This window comes from Cryptotermes secundus, unplaced genomic scaffold, assembly GCF_002891405.2.
Source record: "Cryptotermes secundus unplaced genomic scaffold, Csec_1.0 scaffold46, whole genome shotgun sequence".
In the NCBI taxonomy this organism is placed as follows: domain Eukaryota; kingdom Metazoa; phylum Arthropoda; class Insecta; order Blattodea; family Kalotermitidae; genus Cryptotermes; species Cryptotermes secundus.
In genome coordinates this window covers 1135758-1142442 of record NW_019726221.1, presented here as the reverse complement: position 1 = coordinate 1142442, position 6685 = coordinate 1135758, and the positions used below count along the sequence as shown (strand labels likewise).

The 6685-nt window shown below is 38.0% G+C and overlaps 1 protein-coding gene and 1 long non-coding RNA gene across 2 annotated transcripts in view; one reads left to right on the top strand and one right to left on the bottom strand.

The window, feature by feature from the left end:
• Positions 1 to 1439: 1439 nt before the first annotated feature.
• Positions 1440 to 3233, bottom strand: LOC111863858. The gene is made up of 2 exons (XR_002842677.2): positions 2679 to 3233; positions 1440 to 2147 (listed from the first exon to the last, which is right to left on the bottom strand). It is a non-coding gene; the product is annotated as an uncharacterized LOC111863858 (long non-coding RNA).
• Positions 3234 to 3642: 409 nt separating this feature from the next.
• The window catches only part of LOC111863855, a 32025-nt gene continuing 28982 nt past the window's right edge, over positions 3643 to 6685 (top strand). Inside the window, exon 1 of the mRNA XM_033751228.1 lies at positions 3643 to 3666. The gene's annotated coding sequence lies outside the window, so the exon portion shown is untranslated. The remainder of the gene's footprint in view (positions 3667 to 6685) is intronic.

The window sequence follows — 6685 nt, the reverse complement described above, 5'->3', positions numbered from 1 at the left end:
AGATTGAAGAACTTCATGGGTATGAGTATCGAAAATGCAGTCTTTATTTATAGTATATAAACTGAGTTTATGTTGTTATTTATATGGTCATGATCTTCATAAGACATGTTTCTCTTGACATGAACCTTGTTGAAGTATACATAGTCATATAAATGCATGTAATTTTAAGGGAAGAAGAGCCCAAATAAATAAAAATATAATCTTTTGACTGCAAAATGAAGAACATTTATTAATGAGGGACACCTGTTTACCTAAGTATTAATAGGGTAATTAAGGCTTTGATGAACAGGGCTTGTTACATTATGTAGTAAGAAGGAAAATGTAAAACTTACAGAACTACTGAGCAAGTATTTTCAAGTGATAATATTTCCTACTTGTATTCATGAGGTACCTGGTTCAAGCCTTGGCAAGAGTGCTTACTACCACAGTCCCTCCAAGCAGATGCCACAGTAATACTTAAATGAGGCCACAGGTGCAGTGCTTTCTTCCATACATGTTTTCCAGTTATTCATCATCCTAATATTTGATGCTATATAGCTTGAGCAACTGACATAATTGCATAAACTGTAAACAAATAAGTTCTAACAAATTTCAAGAAATCTCATAAAAGGAAAGTCACATGGGAGACTAGTATTTGAATGGATGGATAATGTACAAGAGTGTATGCCAACAGGTTACATATATTTTAAGCATTCCTCAGTATTTTGCATACCTCATTGAACTTATACTAATTTATTTAAGATAATCTGTTTTCACAAAGCCAATTCCACAGAGATACAACACTGCCCCACGGCATGAAATTTGTACTAAAAATGTTTTAAGTAAAAGTTGTAATTTGTATTGAAATTAATTTTTAGCCCACATTGTTTTGAAAAGTAAAAAGGAGTCTTTTGAGATTAACTTGCTGTCTCTGTGTCCCCCCACTGATGCCTGAAAGCTGGAAGAGACTGCTGTTGCTGGGCAACAGCTTGGTAAACATGTTCCCATGGCAATGAATACACAGCAACAGAAGAACTCTTGAATATTGTGTTTTCTATGTGGTCCATGCTGGATCATATACTCGGTATGTAGGCAGTTAGTTATTCCCAGAACTTCTGTTATACATTTTAAAAATGTTGGTTAAAATTAGATATGCACTTCATGTAAAACAGGCTGAAATTTACCAGTGAACGTTAATTTGCCTCACAACTTTTGTTATGAACTCCCCCATTCTAAATTCTTTGAAATCCTACATGTAGTTTAGGAGACAGTCCATGCAAATGGACAGGTAGATTGGGGAACATACTTGGTCACCCACTGTGCATTCCATTTATACACATTAGAAGAAAAATGGTTTGTGTATTGCACTCTACTGGGTTGGTGTCAAGTGACAGTAAGGCACCACTGGGCACTTTAAACTAAGGAATTTCATGAATATCAGAATAAATATTCAACACTCCTTCACCTAATGATGGTAAGATTTGTATTAAAATTCAGTTACAGATGGCAGGAGCCTGAATAATTCAGGCAGTGTACAAGTGAACAACTGAGAGTTTTATTCCTGTCAGGGGCAGGAATTTTTCTTTTCACTACAACTAGGTTGTGTGTAGACAACAGCTTGCCACATATCCAATAAGTATAAGGGGCCCTTTTCCAGGAAGTTAAAGGAACCAAGATATAAAGCTGACCACTTGCTTCCTTTAGCGCCAAGGTTAAGAATGTGTGGAGCTAGTTTCCACTCCCCCATATGCCTTCATGGTGATTTAAGTACAAAGGCAGCTTTGCAGTATATGTATAAACAGCAAGCAGTTTGGAGACATTGCAGGATCTTGAATGGACATAATAAAGAAAAGAAAGAACTGATAATAAAGTAGTGGATGTGAAGTGAAGCTTTTGCAGTGCAGGTAGTAACGGATCTGTTTGTGGCATTTGAACTGAGTTGGGCAAAATTTCTGGACTAGTCCAAAAAATAAATTTCAGCTGCCATCTCCAGAATTGCCTCCTTGGAAGCGTATACAACGACCGCATAATTCTTTTTTCACACAACAAAAGCACCGTGGAAGTTATTTTCCTTAATGTTCCCACAACTTCTGACACAGGATCAGAGAAACAGTCGCGTTGCCATCTGTCAGGAACTTTTGGATCGCGCTAGCGAGGATGAAAACTTTCTGAAAAGAATTATAACCGGCGATGAAACAGGGATTTATGGATATTACGTGGAAAAGAAAATGCAGTCTTCACACTAGGTTGGAAAAAAATTCGCCGAGACCGAAAAAGGCATGGCTGGTCAGGTAGAACGTGAAAGCCATGTTGACTTTTTTCTTTTGGCATCGACATAATATTGAGACGTAACACAATTCCATCACAGAGACGAAAGGCAACCTGTCTTCTGGTTATGCCTAGATTTAATTAAATTAAACGTTGAACTTTAATTCAAAATTACGTTTAGAGTAAATATTCTGAATTTCTTTAAAAAAAATACTCATCTCTACAAGGTAAATAAACATCAATTACTGATTAAAATAAAATGACCTTAATTAAAACAAATTAATTAACATCGTAGTCCTCTCTTCTCACGCCGTCTCAATCGATCTCAGCTATCACCATATCATGACAGGATCAGTATTATTATTTTCCATTGCAGAAGGTAAGTGCAAAAATTTTAAAAAATAGTCATGCATTATGTCGGAGGAGCATACCTACTTAAGATGATGTGAGCAACTAATCAAACACAAATTTCTTCAGTGTGCGCTTGGTAATCTGGAAACCAGTTGCCTGCTTGAAATCGGCGACATTTCTCAGATATTGCAGTTGCGTTGCGGTTGCCAGCTTCCTTGGTGTGCCCTGGGCCTATCTAACTGAAAATAAGTATTCATTGCAACAGGACACTGTTGTTAATTTTTCAATCCTGGTGTTTGATACTGCACTGGAACTTATTAAACGTATATCGCTTCAACACAAGACTTTGTGATAGTTAATCGTGCGTACTAGCTTGTTCAGGGACAAACAGGACACTGACGACCGGTGACGACAAAAGTGCTGTCGCATTTCTTTTCAATCCCGCATACGTTTCTCAAGCACGCAATTTCACAAAACTATCATTCAGGACATAAAATGGACGTCTGTTTCGCTTTGGTTACTTTGTGGTCAAGTGTACAAACTCGAACTGCGCGAAGTAGAATATGGCGTTGGTAACATGGAGGGGAACAATGAATACAAGATTGTTAGACTATCAAAGATATAAGTACGGCACTATAACAAATGGTAAGTAGAAATAAAGCAATACTGCATAGTTAGTCGAATCAAGTTATACATGATTTTAATAAACTGTAAGCAAGAAAATGTTTACCTACTAATAGTGAGACCAGTATGTTTAGTGTCGGCTGCTAGTACATCCTCATGGCGTCTGCTACCTGTCTGTACGGCAAGTCGCGTGAACAGGATTGTGGGATGTTTGTTCTTTATATTCCGTCTGCACACACAGGCTTATTCTAGATTTATTTCAGACTTCATCACTCTAATGGCTAGGAAGTGCGAAGCAAGTAGCTGTACGGTTGGTAATTAAACACAGGAAAACACAAAATATCAGGGCGTTGTCAGCAAGACTTGTCAGTTTCACATATTTCAGGAGTGACGTCAGTTGTCAGCAGTATTCCAGTAAAGTTTGTCTTGGTACATTTATGTACAGTGAGTCTGTATGAGTAGATCGAGTGTAGATTATGTTGCATTGTGAAGCTAGTTGATTGCTCTGTATAAGTGTAATGGAATAGAGGAGAGTATAAAATGTGTTTATGCTGCCGGTTGAGGCGTAGGAAAGCGCGGGAAGTTACTCATTTGAGTTTAAATAGGATTTCAAACGTTTCAGTAAAAAAAATATATACAGCGAATATTTTCCATAAAAAAGTTATCGCATAAGTAAGTGAATTTTATGGGAATGTACAAAAGCTACTTCCAGCTCGGCCAGTTTCAGAACCGTAACAAAAACTGCAAACGAACGCATGTATTACATGGTCTGCAGAAGTCTGAAGAGTGTAACGAACTTCGAAGAGAGTGTGACATTGCACGTACTTTGGCCTTGTATTAAAGAACGGGTTTTCAAACTAGTTCGCTACCTATTATATTGGGGGGGGGGGTCGCCATATAAGATGTAGTTGTATACATTCATAGTGTTGGCAAGGCAGTAAGATGTAAGGTGCTTCTGGAAAATGTTGCTGCAGTTGGCAAAACATTTTGACAATTTCTTCATGACTCTGTAGTAAAAGGTAATGCCATGAACACATATGAGGGAGTGGAGCTGTAGCTCCACCATTCTTAACTTTGGCATTAGATGGATGTGGGCACTTTCATGCCCCTATCACTTTATCCCCAGAAAAAGAACTTGTGGTACCCATTGGATTGGAGGCTGGGTGGGCCCCAGAGACATTCTGGATGCTGTGGAGAAGAGAAAAATATTTTACTCCTGCCAGGAATTGAACCTCATTTCCTCAGCTATCCAGCTTTTGGCCCATAGCAGTACTGACAACCATCCCAGCTCCTGTTCATGACTTTACAGGAACATTTTGTAAATAGCTTACTGTAGTCGTAGAGAAGATATAAGCAATTAGGTTCATGATGTCAGTAGAGCCTGATAGACACTTGCAACAATTTACTTATTATTTTAGACTATTACTGTGTTAACAAAGAACCCTGTTGTTAAAATATTGCAATCCCCCACCTCTATGTATTTGTAGACTGCAGTATAATAACAGAATTTACTTTCACCTTATCATAGTTGTTTTGTAGGATGAAGTGTTTTCTAGTGGTGTGTTATTTTCTGTTACTGTTCTAAATGCATGAAGAACAAATACTGAAAGCCATTCTTTCACATAAATGCTTTCATGCTGTATAAAAAGACTGTGTTTTCTCATTATGTTTGTGGCATTAATTTATTTTAACAGAGAAGTCACTTTAAGGATGGCCTGTGCTATCAAGAGTTTTTTATGTTCAATGCGCTTTTAAGTAAAGGTAAAAAGGTAAAGTTGTCCCTGTGCGTAACTAATTAAGCACTACACCGTGAAGGCTTGAGGAGTGGATGTATAGATCCACATTTTTTTACTTCTGCACTAGCTGGAGATGAGTGGTCAGATTCATGACCCTGTAGCTTTACCCCCAAGGAAAGAGCCCCCAGTACCCATTCAATAGGAGGCTAGATGGGCCTCACAGCCAGTCTGGATGATGTGTATAGGAGAAGATCCCTGTGTCTTTGAGCCTGTAGCATGTTGCTCTACTGACTAATCTATCCCGGGTCCTTTAGGCTCTTAAGTGGGTATCCAAGTGATTGCCACATCAGGATTCGTTGTGGGAGTCTTTAGACTTATGTTCTTTGGAAGTTTTGAAACAAATTATTTCTGTATGTGTGTGAAGTTTTTCTCATAATGTCTCAGTTTTGAGCTCTTTTAAATTTGTGTAATAATAAATGGGCATATTCTTAACAGTATAAGACATGAAACCAGCTGGAATTTCAGAATAAAAAGAAGGAATAACTGAAAGACAAACTTGATGAGCTTGCAACGAACAGTGAGAACAAGAACATTGGAGACCTGTACAAAGGGAATAACTATTTGTCTCAGCTATTGAATGTACATAGGGTCAGTGATGTTAGGCAGATAGGAATAACATACAGCTGAGCCATTAGTACCTGCTTCTGGCCCTTTTCAGGTTGAAATTACTATTGCAAAGTTTAACAGGTATAAATTGCCAGTTAGTATCAAATTCCAGCAGAAATGATTCAAGCAGGTGGTGAAATATTACGTTCTAAGATCCTTAAGCTAATTAATTCTATTTGGAATAAGGAAAAATTGCCTGATCAGTGGCAGGAGTCTGTTATTGTACCAGTTCACAAGAAGGGCGCTAAAACTGGCTGTAATAATTATTGTGGTGTATCACTGTTATCAACTTCATACCAATTTTTATCCAGTATTCTTCTCTCAAGGTTAAGTCCATACATAGATGAAATTATGTGGGATCAACAGTGTGGGTTTTGACGTGACACGTCAGCTACTGACAGATCTTTTGCAGTCGTCAGATACTGAAGAAAAAATGGGAGCACAATGAGACAGTACATCAGCTATTCATAGACTTCAAGAAAACCTGTGATTCAATTAGTACAGTATTCGCATAGAATTTGGAATGCCCGTGTTACTCTGATTAAAATGTGTTTAAATGAAACGTATAGTAAAATCTGTATAGGTAAACATTTGTCTGACAGTTTTCCTATCCAGGATGGTCTAAAACAAGGAGATACTTTATCACCACTGCTTTTCAGCTTTGATTTAGAACATACCATTAGACCAGGTGGGACTGAAATTAAATAGAACACAACTGTTAGTCTATGTGGATGATGTGAATCTACAGGGTGATAATATTGTCACATGTTGGGTGTTGGTAACATAACAAATTACTTCACGCCATTTTGGATGTAGCAAATTTATTGAACACTCGCTCTTACATTTACACAATTCAGTTTCCCAATTACTGCAAGCTGCAGTATCGCAATTACTTCTTCTGATGTAGTCCTTTCCATTCACTCAATGCAACTCAACTCGTAGCTGCTGGACTTCACTGGACTCATCTCTTCAAAGGCAAACTGGCTTCGGCAGCTTCACCATCCACACTGTCTCACACCGCTCAGCCGGCCTCATATACTGTTTCCTGTTGGCCCGTGGTA